Genomic DNA, 17,868 nt, shown 5'->3' with positions numbered 1-17,868 from the left:
TTATTTTGTAAGACATATAGTAGCTGAGAATGGTGGCTATTTTTGACATAGGTTATACAAATTACTGGAGCTGCTGTACAGTATCACATTAGACAGTGTGCCAACTACAATATTTATTTATATACAGTAGCACATTTTCATACAGCAGTGTAGCTCAAAGTACAATTGACAAAAGAAATATTAAAATTGAATTAGAAACATCAGTAACGTTTTAGAAGATTAAAACATTCTAGAAGAGAACAGGCCATTCAGTGGAAAAAAGCTTGTCAGTCCTATCTACCTAGTTCTCCTAAAAATAATTTCAGGTCTAGTTTTGAAAGTCCATAAAGTCTTACTGTCTACCACACTACTTAGTAACTTATTCCAAGTGTCTATGGTTCTCTTTGTAAAGAAAAACTTCCTAATATTTGTGCAAAATGTACCCTTAACAAGTTTCCAACTGTGTTCCCGTGTTCTTGATGAACTATTTTAAAGTCGCAGTCTCCATCCACTATACTAATTCCCTCCAGAATTTTAAACACTTCAATCATGTCACCTCTTTTTTATTTTTTTTTTATTAATTTCAATTAAAAGCACATAACAATCCATAAAATCAAATCAACCTTAACAAAACCAAAATTCAGCCCCCACCCAAAAGAAAGAAAGAAAGAAAGAAAGAAAGGAGAGCCAGCCAAAAATAAGAATCTTTGAAGTGAAAAGGAAGGAAGAGTAATTTTTTTCCCGATATAGAAGCTTATACTGAAATGTTATTGATTAGATCCTGCCATATTTTAAACAAGTTTTGAACAAATCCTCTAAGTGAGAATTAGTTTTTTTCTAGTGTCAAACAGTATAGGACACCAGTGACCCACTGACTTAAATTTTTATTTACTGGGGCACAGAGAATGGAATATAATAAAGTACTGCAATATTTTAATTCTATTGCAGACCCGGCCTGTGTATATTCATTGATTTGTGTCAATGTCCAGGGGCCTCATATATAAACAGTGAGTACGCACAAAAATGTTGTGCACGCCCATTTCCACACTGAAATCGTATAATGTACATAATGATATATAAAAACTAAACTCGCCATAAAGCCACGCACATTTTCATGCTAGCTCAACCCCTGCCATACGCAAGTTCTCTGCTCGGTTTTGCAAACTGGCGACACCCAGCGTCAAAGCAGTGCTTTTGTTCCAGTGTGGTTACATTCACATCCACGGCTTTATCAAATACACTGAAATTAACCTCATATCGTTTATAAACTTAAGGCACCTGATTGTAATCAACCTGTAACAATATAATGGTGCACAGAATGGCCAAACTATTCCACTGCCATGGCTGCTTTAGCATTGTTAGAGGACATTGCAAATGGAAGGTTCAGAAGAGAACGCGTATTCAGAGATCATACCGATTTCTTGGCACATGATGATGACTGGCTTCGGTTTAGCTTTCCAAGAGTGATCCTCTTGTCACTGTGTGCTGAACTGATGCCAGATTTACAGAGGCAGAATTTGAGGAATTGTGCTCTACCTGCTCTTTTGCAAGTTCTGTCCACTAGCGGGTTTTTAACCACAGGAGCTTTTCAGCATGAACTGGCTGACCGATCCTGTATTTCTCAGTCATCACTGAGTCGTACCATGCCAACTGTATGGGATGGTATTATCAACTTGAAAAGCAGATATATAAGATTTCCATACACTGTGGTTGAACAGGCAAACATCAAAGTGCAGTTTGCAGCAATATCCGGTTTTCCCAATGTAATCGGAGTGGTTGACTGCACACACATTGCTATAAAGGCACCTTCTCAAAATTTAACTCTATGTGCAAATCATCAGTGATGCAAAAATGCACCTCACTAATGTTGTTTCAAGATGGCCTGGCTCAGCTCATGATTCATTCATCCTGAGAAATAGTGTGGGGAATAAACTTGAAAATGGTGCTGTGCGTGATGGCTGGCTTCTCAGTAAGATAAGACATTTATCTTTATGGTGACAGTCGTACGTTTTCTGTACAATGTAACCATATAACACAATTACTTAGGTGACAGTAGGTACCTGCTGAAGACGTGGCTTCTCACCCCGCTCGCCAACCCACTGACTGAACAAGAGGGACGTTATAATGACCTCCACTCTCAGGCTTTGGCGGTGGTAGAATGTACTATAGGACAGCTTAAGGGCTGTTGGCGCTGCCTGGATAAGACTTGTGGAGTGCTGCTCTATAATCCACAGAAAGTGTGTTGCATCGTGCAAGCATGTAGTGTTCTACATAATATATTTCGTAGTACATTTTGGACTTGTACTGTACACATCAGGGTGATATATAACCTGACATTCTGTTAGCCTTCTTAATTGCTTCTGAACATTAGCAATTGATAGTGTCGAGCCCACTATGTGTACTTTTGGTTTTCAGACCTCCTATTGTGTTTTTAAACCTAACATTTTTACATCCCACATAAAATACTATATATTTACTGTCATTAAATTTCATCTGCCACAAATCTGTACAGTCCTGTATGCTGTCCATGTCTCTCTGGGATAATTAAATAGATTCCAGATTATCTGCCAATCCACCTCTCTTGGTATCATCTGCAAATTTAACCAGCATGTTATTTATACGGTATTCCTATCCAAATCACTTATATATATATATTGAAAATAGCAGCAGCCCAAGCACTGACCCCTGTGGAACACCACTTATTACCATCGGCCAATTCTGATGAGGTTCCTCGCACCATCACCCTCTGCTTCTTGTGTCTGAGCCAATTTTGCACCCATCTAAAACATCACCCTGAACTTCCACTTCATTTAATTTGATGCCCAACCTCTCATATGGCACCTTATCAAATGCTTTCTGAAAGTCAATATAAATACGCGTAATATCATGTGCTCTACTTTGATCATATTCTTTTATTAGGATTCCTAATAGAATTCCAGCATGTTAGTAGATAGATAGATAGATAGATAGATAGATAGATAGATAGATAGATAGATAGATAGATAGATAGATAGATAGATAGATAGATAGATACTTTAAAACATGACCTCCCTCTTCTCAACCCATGCTCACTGTATAGTAAAACTCCTCTTCATGCCATGTGTTGCTCCATCTTTTCCTTAATAATTCCTTACATTAGTTTAGTTTAGGTACTAAAAAAATGCATCTATTACTCATTTACTGTTGTGTAACAACGCCTTCATAACACTTATAAGGCATCAGTAAAGTGTTATGGCACTATGGCCAAGTGGCACACTTCCCCAAGGATGATCCGGCTTGTTGAGGATGCAACACGGGGCGGTGGGGGGTAGCATTGTAGTGTGTATAGGATGGCTGCCTATTAAATTTGGGCAATTCAGTACCCGCCTTTGGCCGCACCATATTTGTTTTCAGTGGGCGGACGCTGCAGGCAACATACTGTAGTGGAGGTGACTGTGAGGTGGGCTGGTGATGAACCGCCCATCGATAGCAAGCCTGCTTGTACTGTTACGTACATAGCAAGAAGTTGTCTCTTGTCAATACATCAGAAGTGTTGATGATGGGTGCCTTCCTGCTGTGATAGCGTGCACAGTGCTGTGCAGAAGAGCTCATCTTAACCTTTTGTCTTCACCCTTCAACAATGTCTCTGAAACACAAATCTGATGCAAGTGCTGGTGATACAGTAAAGAAGAGAAAAAACATCACCATTGAAAATAAAGTAGAAATAATAAAAAGGTCAGAGGGGGTGAAACTCCATCATTTATTGGCAGAGCACTTGGGTACAGTCGGTCAACAACTGCATTTATTAAAATAATGTACCTGTTCCGACTTACATACAAATTCAACTTAAGTACAAACCTACAGTCCCTATCTCATACGTAACCCAGGGACTGCCTGTATTTTCATAAAACAGAAATGCTGACACACATAACAATAATATGCCAAAACACAATATCCTTTTTCTCACTTGACCATAAACCCTGGATTGCTTGTTGCTGCCACATTTCTAAATATAAAGACAAGGTATCATCTTCAAGTATGTGCTGCTCTGGTATGTATAACAGGTTTCATTACATAACATAATAGCGCAGTTTCCAACAAGTAATTAAAACACTTCACAAACCACTGACTACTCGACCATTCCCTGCTTTGCATATAAATAGGTGATGTTTGAAAATCCTCCAGCTGTCATTACACCAGTGCAATCATTGCTGCTTCCTTAGACCTTCTTCATTTGGCAGTGTGCCTCTTCAGATTACTTGAACGCCTCATTTTCGGTGATCTTCACTTGTTAACCATACAAGTTGCTCACACCATTATATTCCATCTGGGACTTTAATTTTGGCACAGCTTACTGGATTCAGATTTGCTCAGTTACTTATTGGGCTTTTTTTTTTCTTCATATTTGCAGAATATCTGAAACAAAGGGTCATACAACTCTATGGAACCTGCTTACCCTTTTCAAGACTGTAAATATCAGTAGATTTTTACAATGGCAATTGATGTGAGGCAAAAGGAAAGCATTCTTTTGAGGATCACAGAAAGATTCATTAGCAATAGGTAAATGACCTGGCAGCAATTCTTCAAGATGATCTTGGATTAAAATTCATGTCACCATGACACTAAACATACTGTACCCATGTGCTGTGAAATATTCTATAATCCCATCCACCTTAGTAAAAGGATACATGTCCCTTTGTCAGTCTGTGTGTCCATCTAGTTGCTATGTCTCTGCTTTTCCAAAAGATGGCACTTCACAGACATTTTTAGTAATCAAATGCATTGCATTTGTCATACCAATAGATGGTGTGTCACAAACATTAACAGGGCTAATACAACCCCCATATCAAATGACATATAACACAGACATATATGCATTGCATAGTGCACTGCAAACTTTAACGCTGAGGTCTAAGTTTTACTTAGATTGCACCCCGTCTTAGACTTAGACTCAGAGCTATGGACTAGCAGTGGACCAAGCCTAAGACTAAGTGTAATTACAGTGTGCTTCTTGGAGTCAAAGAAGGTTAACAAAGCTGAGTACTAACTTAGACCACCTCGTTGGCAGGTTTAATGGACTTAGTATGGTAAGTAATTCTGTAAAATAAATTCTGCATGCATTGAACTGACTGGTGCAGACATAAAAAAGCTCAAACATGCCATTAAAACATCAAAAATACAATTTATTTTTATATTCAAACTTAAGTATAGTGTGATATTCAATCAAATGTATTGTATAATGATGCATGGAGATATTATGTTATAATATTGCATAATATAAGAAACAGAAAAATACAAATCAACATACATTTAAACTTTTAACCTTCACTAACACTAGAATTAACAAAGCCTACAAAAAAACTCGTAATCCTGGCCCACCTTAAATCCCTTCGCACCTCTCCATCACTGTCTTTTGTGTTGTAAATGTGTCGATCAACACAAGCAGCCTGCTATCCCATCCCCACACCAACACAGAGAGGGCAGAAAGTTCTCTCAGCTCAAGTCCGTTTACCTGCGTGTGAGTTGCCGGGAGTTGTATAGGGTAAATAATATATCATTATTTGGAATACATGCATTTTATGTGTGTTCAGTGTCTACAACAATCTATGTAAACACATTGTTAAAACAGAAAAGTTTTTCATGTTTTAGTAATAATTGATAAAATGTAGACATGCAGTGTATAATGTTTGAAGCTTGAAGTCCAAATTTCAAATAAACACTTTCACAAAAGGTAAAAGTATAACAAAACAAGCACACTTTTATTCAAGAATATAATTGCACAAAAAGAACTCACATTAGGGTACAAGATTGACATGCACCTAATACGACTGCTTTGGTTGTGCAGCGGTAAGAACTGCTGACCTGTAATTAAGACATTTGTGGTTCGATCGCGGATGCATCCATTTTGAGTCTTGAGCTGCTCTTATTGTTACTATTATAGATAAAAACATACATTTGATTTGAGTCTGTAACAGCCGATGTAAATGTATGGTGCTTGTAAAGGTTAGTGGTTTTTTTTTTTTTTTATTCACTCTCAGTCACGTTCACGCTCACCCCGATCTGACACTGCTGTTTTCAAATAAAGATGTGCTATAACAGAGGTGAACTCAGATCATGATGAGGGTTCTACATTGTAGGAAGAGAACAGAAGCCCTTCCCACAAGAAACGTCCACTCACACATAGGAACAATGCAGCTGCACTAGGCGTAAAGGCGAAAGATGGCACTGTTTGGATGCAGCAACAGGTCGGGCATCATCCTGCCAGTCAGTCTGCCCCACACGCGTCCTTCAACGAAACAGCATGACTTACAGAGCTCGCCAAGGTATTGTGCAAAGTCCTGTTTGTGATTATGTTTTGTGATGGCCTTTATATGAAAACCATGTATATGTTACTTATATAAAAGTCAGATTGAATGTTATTTACCTTGATTTATTTACTTATCTTCCTACAGTGTAAAGTCACAAGTAAACTGCAGAGCTTCCTCTGTTTGATCGACACGGGCATGCTGACAAAGTACATGTGTACTGAAGTGACTTTAGCTGCAGGTGGAAGCTCCATGCAATTGTTGTTATGGTTCTGCCTTTGTGCAGAAACAGTTTCATAAGCTTTATTACCTTAGTCTCGGAAAGTCTTTGTACCATGGGGCGACTAGGATCTTTTCCTGAATAAGATCAAACACAGTTGCATATGGTGCCCTTTCTGCATTAGTGGGGTTAGAGGGTGAGGGGATAGCAGGCTGCTTGTTGCTTTTGCTGATTGACACATTTACAACACAATAGATACTGACAGAGAGGTGCGAACGCATTTAAAGTGGGCCGGGATTACACGTTTTTTCGTATGCTTTGGTAATTCTAGTGTTAAAAAATGTTGCTAGTTTCCTCCATACCCTATTCTTTTGAAAAGTCTTGGAAGTATCTTTGTGTGTGTTGTATACATTTCATATGAGATCTCTCACACTATGCATTATATAGCGTCTGTGCACTACTGTGAAGTTTGCACTGCAATGAGAAGTTCTTTATGAATATTTCTCAGCCTTTGACTTGGTATTTCATGTGCTTTGGTGACTGTTGGATTACTTCGGTTATTAGTAAAAGCTGGGTACATATTGATTGACAAGTATCAACTCTTTTTAATTATCTACATAATTGAGAAAATGAGTTTTAGTATTATCAGATCAAGACCCCAACACGGTCCAGGGTGCACATATTTATACTCTATAAATATCACATTGTGACGTGTGAATTCCTATCTTGCACCCTAAAACACGAGGCTGAGTCTCAGTATTTTAGCAAAACCAGCTTTATTCAGCTTGAAACAGGAACAGCACGGTTATTTATTGTAGCGTGATCTGCCACTCTCCTATACACAGTCACAGCAATCAGGCAGGGTCGTGGCCAGGTTAGTGGCCAAGTAATACTCTTCTCTGCAGTTTTTGCATTGCCAATCAATGACAGGCACTTATAGCGCAACCGCGGTCGGCTTGGATTTGCTTTTGTTGCGAGTCGCTATAGCACATGGAGCCTGCAGTTGCCCTGGCAACTGATAGGCTGTCTGACACAGACGCCGCAATCGCGCTTCAGGATGCTCTTCGGCATGTCAACCGATTTGGGGGAGTCCCAAAAGAGTTTAGAAACCTTAAAACATATAAAAATAAAATGAGTCGGGGAATGGTCTCCTTCAGCAGTTTAAGCAAACGGTCACTCGTATATTCGATCAAAAGGTGACGATATACTGTAATGTACGAGTAACCTTGTATGTATATTGCATGGAAGAGTGCAAAGTACCCCTGAAACAAAAATTGCTGGTGCTATTGAGTATGGGCAAGACATTTGAAATTTCATAACTGAAGCTGAAACACAGCTACTTTTAGGAAGGAGTGTTTGTAGGTCTGTAATCTGTAGATCAGTCAGTGATAGCATATGAAGTGATTCTGACGTTCCAGTCTGGAGTTAAGGGGAGGGCAGGGATCATTTCGGCTGGGGTGATCTCAACATCTTAACATCCTATTGCAGCAACAGTCAAATAATATTGCCTAACGCTCAATGCACTAACATTCAAAATCTAAATAACTTTGATCTTACAATTGCAATAGACTATCGTAATAGACAGAATTAAATGAATAGCACTTATATCTTTTCCTTAAGAAAGATAAAATAGTACCTCTTGGCTTGGGTGACGTGCATGCACACTGGAGGGTGGTGATGATTTAGTGGGGAGAGGTGATTTTAGTGCAACACTTGCATTACTTTATTCTTGCATATGCCATGGTGATCACCCAGGTCACCCTGATGGTAGATAATCATCCACCCATGTGCTGCAGAGAGACTGATCAAAATCTGATTCTGATAACTTTTACCTTTCATCATCATTATTTCCACAGATTCCATGGCCTTTTCAGATGCTTGACATGAATAACATTTACAATAATGACAGCAACACTCATTTTGATCTGATGTAGCCAAACAATTGCAATTATTTTTAATAAGTTTACATGAGGACATACTTTTTCCCTGTGCTCTGTCCCTTTAAATCGAGAGGATTGTGCAGTTGCAAGCTGTTAATTGAACAAGGGTGAGAAGTTAATTGCACTGCCATTAACAGGCAATGAGACAGTCAACCGAGCAAACTGAGGAGAAACATGAAACAACAACAAAACTATCTGCTGCAAGTGCCAGACTGGACAGGCAACCCAAATAGGGTTCTGCCCCAAATGAAACACTGCAATGGATGGAAAACAAGAATGGAGGCATAACCTAGCCGGAATGGTCCTTTGTTTCTGTCTTAGTTGGGATGTCCAGATAATGGATGGATGAGGGATGAATGGATATTTTGAACATTTTGTCCCCATACATGAGAGGTGGCAGCGCTCCACCAGCTGAACATTAATCTAGACACCCGCAGGGTTGCCTGAGAATTGTAGTATGGAACAGTGATCCTGTTGGAGTCCTTGGGTGCCAAAGGGGGGGGGGGGGGGGGAGTGAAGACAGGACTTCCCTATTTTCAAGGAGTTTCCATATGATCTGGAAATGCTCTTGGGTCTGCCATAAAATGAGCCATCTCAAATTTCTCAGGGAGTCAGAGTCAGAATGAAGCTGGGAGATGCTCACAGAGAAGGCACAAATGGAGACTGAGATTTCTTTATTGGTTTTTGGTATGGTGCTGGACTCATTTGTTATGGTGAGAAGGTGCTGTTACCAAATAAATAACTATTTTATCTTGAACTTGTGGTTTGCTGAGTTGTGTCTGGTGTTTAGACTGTGGGTTCCCCCTAGTAGTGGTACTGCATATCAGTTCAACTTGGCACTGATCTTGTTCTGCTGTTCTCCTCTTAGTATTGTACCACCTAGTCTGGTCTTGTTCCACAGCTAGCACGGTCCTATCTCAGGTACACTGAGACTGACCTATTAACTCTTATGAAATAGCACAGTTTTCATTAAAACAATCTTTCACTTGTAATTTTACACATTTTCATTCACAAAAGGAGCCGTCACAAAGAATTTAATAAGATATGCAAGAATATAAAACGTTAACAAGATTAGATCACATTACAAAATAATTCATATCTAAGTAAACTCAGTATCAACTTTAAAAAGCTTTGTTTTATTTCATACTACTGTATAGTCAGGGAATTTTAATAAATGTATCTTTGTAAAAATAAAAAATAAGGCAGGCTTGAATATTCTCTGAGGTGAGTTTCGCTCAAACAATAATAAAAAAAATTATATAAATATACAAAGCAATAAAGCAGTGAAATAGAAAGAAATCTCATTTAATTTAAAAACTGGCTGTCAGAAAGTCTAGGGAAAAGTGGATAATGTAAAAATTAAGCAGAAATACAATACATGATGACTTCTGAAAAACAGATACTTTACAAATGTGCTGGGAAATCTCTCAAAATAAAACGTTGTGCTGTGTCATACAGGAGGGATCCTTGGGGCTAGTGTGCTGTATTCCCAGGTTGTCATAAGTGTATAAGTTTAATATGTCACTGTGCTCAATGCAAGTGTATTTTATAAATCTACTTTTTTCTACTCGCATGCACAGTTGACACAGAGCCAGATTTAGCACAGGGGTTAACTACTAGGGAAGCATTATAAGACAAGACAGATTGACAACTGGGAACCCTAAGTGGGGGCCTGCATATGGGATTAATAAAGTATCTATCTATCTATCTATCCATATGAAGAAATAGTATAAAGCCTTGGAACATTGCCCGGCACACCTTTGAAGCCAACAGACGGATGGAAGATAACGTCATCCGAACCTGAAAATCCTTCCACTGCACGGCGAAAATGGCAGACTCTACACATTGGGCCCCACTCCCGAACTGTATTCTTGCCATTGGTTTCCTTCGTCTATTATGCAGCATAACCCGTCATTAAACAAAGCTAAGTTATTTCACCTATGTGATTAATTACCGCCGTATCACTAAGGGTAGGGTATCGCCATTTTATATTTTATCTATATAACATCTATTATATCTATGTAACATGCTGCAATTACAAAATAACTTATTCCCAGGGATCTAACGCTCTCTGCAATATTCCAGGTGTATGTGTCTTGTTTCTAGTGTGTCAATGAACATGCTCCTGTACTAATACATTCTGATTACATTCATTTTCCTGCATATCTGCATATCAAATTCTATATATTGTAATTACAGGGCAGGGTATTTTCTTGTTTTTTCAAGAGTATTCATGTAATAATTAATATTGAAAGTCAGGGTAAAATTGGTTTCATTGGTATGAACATTTAATATACTGGGTGAGTCAAAATTATGTTAACGTTTGAATGGTGGAAACAATTTATTCACAAAACATACTTCATATGTCCAAGATGACTTATACAAATGTCTCAACCTGTTCGCCATTATGTACAACACACAAAACCCAACGAGCAAGAGTACTGTTTAAAGTCTGGACACACATTTTGCGTGAAACAGATGATACCACAGTCCGTATTCTGTTCTTCAGGTAATTGATATCATGAACTTTCCTGCTATACACGAGCTCCTTCACCCCATAACCAGAAATCAGGGTAGTGTGGAGGCCATGGCAATGGTCCACCATGACCTATCCATCGACCTGGAAAGGTATGGTTGAGATAAAAATAATCCATTAGTGTTAACATAATGTTGGCTCACCCTGTATTAGCCATAATAAGAACAACATAAGAAATGTTATCAACTCGATGAGACCATCATGTCTGATTAATCCCTTCCACAATTTTTTATTTAGTCATTAGGGAAACTACACACATACAGTACACACACATGCACACACACACACACCCACGCACACACTTTACACACACGTACAGTATGTCACTCATGTCATGTCAATCTGGTTTCTTAATAATCTGCACTTACATGAGCAAGTAATCTTCTGTAGTTCTTTGTTGACAAACTGCTCCAAAGTTATTAAACAGTGTAAATAATAGTTATTCAAAAATAAGTATGATGCCTGTGATCATTTTCTTGGGTTTTATTAATATGTTTAGTCAAATTGACAGTGCATTTTTAGGTTTGTTAGTGGATTTCATGCGGCAAACTCTTTTCTGCTCCACTGTGCCTTGAGGTACATGTGTGTCTTGCCTTACACCCCGTGTTTCTGGAATAATAATGATGCTGGTATTTTTACTTCAATAAAATATTTATTGCATTAGCTTATTGATCACTTTAAAAAGTAATCAAACTACTTTAATGTTGTGGCCAGTCACGGCTGTTGTAATTCCCCAAAACCTACTAAACTACAAAAGTACCGGTATAATAAAACATCTTTATTAACCTAAATACCTTACAAAAAGATTTTTACACTTTGTGTAACTACAAGTGCTCTTGTCTCTTCTGCTCTCTCTCTCTGTCTTTCTTATTCCTCCACTGCTGTCAGGTGAGTGTTGTTCAGCTTCTCTCCTAACTCCAATTCCCTGGATGAGATTGGGCGGCTTCCTTTAGCTTAGATTCCGGAGTACTTCTAATGCTAGGGCATAGCTCAATGGAAGCACTTGCAGGTGGAACTGAAGTCCCCGAAAGTAAGAACCAGAAATCTTCACAGCACCCTCTAGTGACACCCCAGGATCACAACAAAGCTACCCCATGCGACTTCAGTTCCCAGCATGCCTTGTTGGTGTCCATACTGATTGTGCCACCCAGGGATGCTGCCACCTAATGTATCAGGGGAGCATGTAGCCCTAACCAGCTGTTTCCCTTGGTCCCTCTATTACACTTTTCTCCTGGCCAGGTATTGTTCCTTGATTCAACCTTGCCAGGACGCCAGCTTACCCAGTTCCAAACCGGCATCTTCTGGCCTTTCTTCTTGACCTTCCAAAGAGCTGGCCTCTCATCCAGGTAAGGAACCTTGCCCCATTCTCACTGGGATGCCCACCAGGACACGCTGTCCTTTGCAACGTGTTGAACTACTGCTTTTGAGATTGTGTTGCTGAGTTTAACACTATATGTTAAGCTCAACAAAATAAATTTTGTGATTTCCTTTAGAGAAATTATTTCAGCCAGGAGGAGGAATAATATGGTCACCCAAAGCATTTGCCTCTGGTATTTTATTTTGTGGACGCTTCTACCCGTCCCGGCTGAAAGTGCGTGCAAAGCAAATACATGCAGGCAATGGTCATGTGCAGACTATAAACAGTAGCCTGGTTAAGGGTTTACATGGCCACATAAGCGGGTTATTCACAGAGAATTTCTACCTCAGTGAATCAGGTTTCTCAGAGGCCAGTAACTCAGTTTCTCTAATCAGAATAAGAGGCATTTTAAAAATCAGGATCCTGTGAATAACTGGGTTATTGATGTACAGTACATGTAAATGCACTAATGGAGGATGACTCCACCCCATGCATTCACAATTTCCAGCTTTCTTGGTCCTGCAGTGTTTTAAAACTAAAGGACTGCTACCTTCTGATTTTTTGGAGACATGGCTGAATCCCAACATACTGGAGATTGCAGTTGGGATAGCAGGTTGCGCACTCTAATGTGCCAACAAGAAAACAGGAGAAGAACTCTGTATTTATATTAATGACTAGCTGTACCCCGTGGCTCTGCCCTGAAGTAGTGAAACAAGACAAACTTGAAAAATCTAATTAAAAAAAATGTAATTCTGGAAGGTGGGTACACTCTAAAATCAAACATTGGCACTGTATCTGATCATGTACAACTCTGACAGAAGAGCGACCCCATATGGGCGGAAAAGCACATGGCCGTGATATCTCAGGCAATCAGCAACTACCCTCTAAAACACATGTAGCTCTGATCTTTCTCTCAGAAATGTCAAACATTACTCTTTAACAGTCTCCAGATGATGTCTGCTGAACAAACAGGTATTGCTAGCTAAGTGGAGGCAAGGTGCACTCCAACACGTGGCAAGAGGTAGACCACCACGAACGGAGGCTGTCGCATGAGTGAGAAGGGCCCCACCCCAATTTGTACAAATAAATCAGTACCGTAAGCAAACTATGATACTTCGTGTGATGATAGAAGTCGCAAAAATCAACGGGAAGTTTCTAGTAAATTATAGAAAATTAGTTCTCCCATGAGAAAAGCGGGCAGACAAATGTCAAATTTTATATATATATATGGTTATTTATGTATATTTATATATGTAGATGTTTGGTGCACTAATACAATCATAATCAACAAGTTATGCTCTCCACACTTGGAATATTTAATGCTGAGATGCTGACCATTTTACTTGCCCAGGGAACCTACAATTGTTATTGTCATGGCACAGGCTAATGTTAAGTTAGCTTTCGAGTGATTAAATGGTGTCATTAGTAAACAACAGAGCACACACCCTGACCGAATTTGTATCTTTGCCAGAGATTTCAAACAAGTGAATCTCAAGAATGTATTTCCTAGATTTTACCAACATGTGAATTGCTAACCTAGAAGGGAAAAATCTTAGATCATTTTTATACAAGCATAAAAGATGCCTACAAGGTTATATCCTGCCCCCACTTTGGACAGTCTCACCATCTTTCTTTGTTTTTGTCCCCCTGCACATAAAGGCCTTATTAAAAGTGCTAAACCAACCAGCAGCCTGAGGCTGCCATCTACCAACTCCAGAACTGCTTTGAACACACAGATTGAAATATATTTTTCAATCATACAGACTTAGATACATATACGTACTTCATCTGTGCTGTCATTAATTACTGTGTGAACAACATCACTATTAACAGAGTGTACCCAAACAAGAATCTATAGATGAATAATGAAGTCAAACAGCTGCTCTAGGTGAGGGATGCCAGCTTTAAATCAGGATACACCTCAGCCTATAGTGGCACCAGAGCTAATCTCAAGAGAGGCATCCAATCTGCAAACAGCAAATTGAGAAGAACTTTTACAATAACTTCAACCCACATCAGATGTGGCAAGGCATCCAATTAATCACAGATTATAAAAAGAGGAATGACACACAACACACTCAGCCAGCAACAATGCCAACCTAGCAGAGCAACTTAACTATTTCTTTGCTCACTTTGACAAAAACCATAACCAGTCAACGTCAAACTGACAGGAGACTCAGAGCCTCTTGTTCTACACATACACAAGGTACAAGAGGCATTCTATAACAGCAACATAAGGAAAGCATCAGTTCCTGATGGTATGCAAGAACATGTGCTCCAGGCCTGCACTGACCAACTAGCGGAGGTATTTACACACATATTCAACCCCTCTCTTTCCTTCTGTATAGCCCCATGTGCCTGAAATAAATGACCATCGTACCTGTTTTAAAAAAAACCTATGATAACGTATCTTAACGACTATCGACCAGTCATTGTCACCCATGTCATCGAAAAGTGTTTTGAACGACTGATAATCACTCACATTAAAGCTTTTGTCCCAGCTGATCTAGACTAACACCAGTTTGCCTCTCTGGCAAACAGATCAACTGAGGAAACCATATGTGTGGCTCTACATGCTGCCAATAACTTAACTACATTAGGATGCTCTTCATTGATTACAGCTCGGTGTTTAAGACCATCATATCTAGCCAGCTGATCAACAAACTCAATGCATTAGGATTAACTCCCTCCATATGCAAAATGTTAATGGATTTTCTCACCAACCACCCGCAGGTTGGACAAGCACACATTCTCCACCCTCACTCTAAGCACCTGTGTGCCACAGGGTTGTGTGCTAAGACTCCTACTCTACACACTTTTTACCCATGACTGTCAATCCACCCTTAAGTCAAACATTATTGTTAAATTTGCGGATGATACAACTGTAATTGGGTTCATGTAAAACAACGATGAAGCTGCAAATAAAGAGGAGGTTGAGAAACAGATAGCATACTGTGATACCAACAATGTGGTCTTAAATACCAAAATGACCAAAGAAGACATTAGGACCACTAAAAAGGCCACTTACAATCCAGTATCTTTCAAAGGAGAGGCTATGGAGAGAGTCTCTAACTTTAAGTTTCTGGGAGTCACCATCACAGAGGACCTCTCCTGAGCTGACAATACTTCAGTGGTAGTAGGCCAAGCACAATAACACCTCTACTAACTGCGAATGCTGAGAGCTAACCTCCCCCAGAAGCTGTTGGTGAACTTGTATAGATACACTAAAGAGAGCATCTTGACTAACTGCATGATAGCCTGGTACAACAGCTGCACCAAACTTGCCAAAAAGCCCTGAAGCATGTCATATAAACAGCATAGGCCATTGTTGGCACTGAACTGCCATCACATGAACATCAAGACTTCTTTGGTCTCGCTGTGTGAGAAGGTCTCAAAACATCATCAAAGACATCACTCATCTTTGGCATAACTTGTTTAAGCTCCTCCCATCAGACAGGCACTTCAGATCAATTTACACACATACTGTAGAAATAGAGTAAAAAATAGCTTTTTCCCAACAGCTATACACTTCTTGAGAAATAGAGTAAAAATAGCGTTTTCCCAACAGCTATAAACTTCTTGAACTCTTATATCTCTCTCAGTCTGAGACTGAACATATACAATAAGCTATGTTGGTAATGTGTATTATACTGCTTACTAATTGGTGCAATAATAATCTATACTTCTGTACAGCTATACAATAATAATCTGTCCTGGTTACTTGAATATTTAACACTATATGGCATATTGCTAATATTTTTAACATATTTTGTGTGATTATTCTATTTAGCTTTTATCTTGTATTTATTTAGTATATTGAGAGTTTTGAGAGTCTTTTTTTATTTTCAGGGATTGCTATGCATGGATTGCTGAGAGTGTGCAGCATGTGGCATCAATAATGTGGTGATATTAAGAAGAGAGTCATGCTATTTCTGGTCATCTGTAGTCACAGATATAAAAAAAAACTTCACATTGATGTGTGCGTTTGGCCATCATTACTGACTACTGGTTTTAACTCCTCAAATTGGAGAGACCGAATTTTGAAAGAGATGGATTAGAAAAGGAGACACAGTCAAAATACACTAAAAAAAATGTCAAACAACTCTTTTGTCCAGCAAAAATGAAACCTGAAAAATATTAACAGGGGGAATGGCATCTAACACTGCAAAGATAATTACAAAGTTTATAACTGATCACAACTTATCAGATCCCTGGAGGTTTTTAAAACCCAAATTCAAGAACATATTCTTTCTACTCACCAGTACATCATTGCTACTCAAGGATTGATTACTTCTTTATAGACAATAACTTCTTGCGTAAGATTAAATCTTAAATTACTAAGCCCCATACACTCACCCCACAGATGGCACCTCAACCCGCTTCTATTAGCTGATGAGAAATGTACTGAATTTATATCCAAACAAATCAAATTCTTTCTAGAGACAAATACATCCCCCGAGATCTCTGCAGGAACACTCTGGGAAACTCTTAAGGCCTTCTTAAGAGGACAGATTATCTCATATCTTTCCCACAGAAATAAATCCGAAGCAAAGAAAGTAGCAGAGATAAAAAGCTAAATTACTAAAATAGATGAAGAACATGCCAGACTACCAAGCGAGACTCTACATAGGAGGAGGCAGGCTCTACATTCAGAATTAAACCTCTTGACAACTAAAGAAACTGAACAACTAATTTACAAATCCAGACATCATTACTATGAACATGGAGAGAAAGCTAATAAGCTTTTAGCTCAACAAATTCACAAGCAAGAAGTGTGCAATGCAATCTCGGTAATCACTAACACGAACGGAGAAAAAATCATCGAACACAAAATATAATGCACACTTTCAGAGACTACTATAAATCCCTATATACTACTGAGTTTAAAGAAGACAATATACAATCTAATGCATTTCTGGATACATTACAGATACCACAAATAGACGCTTTTAGTGTGGAGGAACTTGATAAACCTCTGGCGTTATCAGAATTACTAGATGCTATAAAGTCACTCCAAGGTGGAAAAGCAGCAGGCCCTGATGGCTACCCTGCAGAGTTTTACAAGAAATTCTCCACTCAGCTAGCTCCCCTCCTATTAGCAACATTTACAGAAGCCAGAGATAACCAATTTCTTCCACAAACCTTTCGCCAAGCATTAATCACTGTCTTTCCAAAACAAAATAAGGACTTATTACAATGTGCATCATACAGACCAATTTCACTTCTGAATAACGACGTTAAAATACTCTCTAAAATTTTAGCCAGAAGGATGGAAAAAAGCTCCCCTGGGTAATATCAAAAGACCAAACTGGATTTATTAGGGGCCAACACTTATCTTCAAATCTTCAACGCCTGTTTAATGTAATATACTCACCAACTAAATCAAACACCCCAGAAATATTATTATCATTGGATGCAGAAAAAGCATTCGACATGATTGAATGGAAATACCTTTTTACTACATTGGAGAAGTTTGGGTTTGGCCCGAACATTTGTGCATGGATTAAATTACTGTATACTAACCCAGAAGCTTCAGTTTGCATCAATAACAT

At 38.9% G+C, this 17,868-nt stretch overlaps 1 protein-coding gene across 1 annotated transcript in view; it reads left to right on the top strand.

The window, feature by feature from the left end:
• Positions 1-17,868, top strand: part of LOC120514561 (catenin alpha-3-like) — a 2,459,329-nt gene that overhangs the window by 2,411,157 nt on the left and 30,304 nt on the right. The gene's annotated exons all lie outside the window — the stretch shown is intronic.

This window comes from Polypterus senegalus, chromosome 1 (genome assembly GCF_016835505.1).
Source record: "Polypterus senegalus isolate Bchr_013 chromosome 1, ASM1683550v1, whole genome shotgun sequence".
Lineage (NCBI taxonomy): Eukaryota > Metazoa > Chordata > Cladistia > Polypteriformes > Polypteridae > Polypterus > Polypterus senegalus.
The sequence above is the reverse complement of the archived record's forward strand: the minus strand, read 5'-3'. Positions and strand labels throughout refer to the sequence as shown.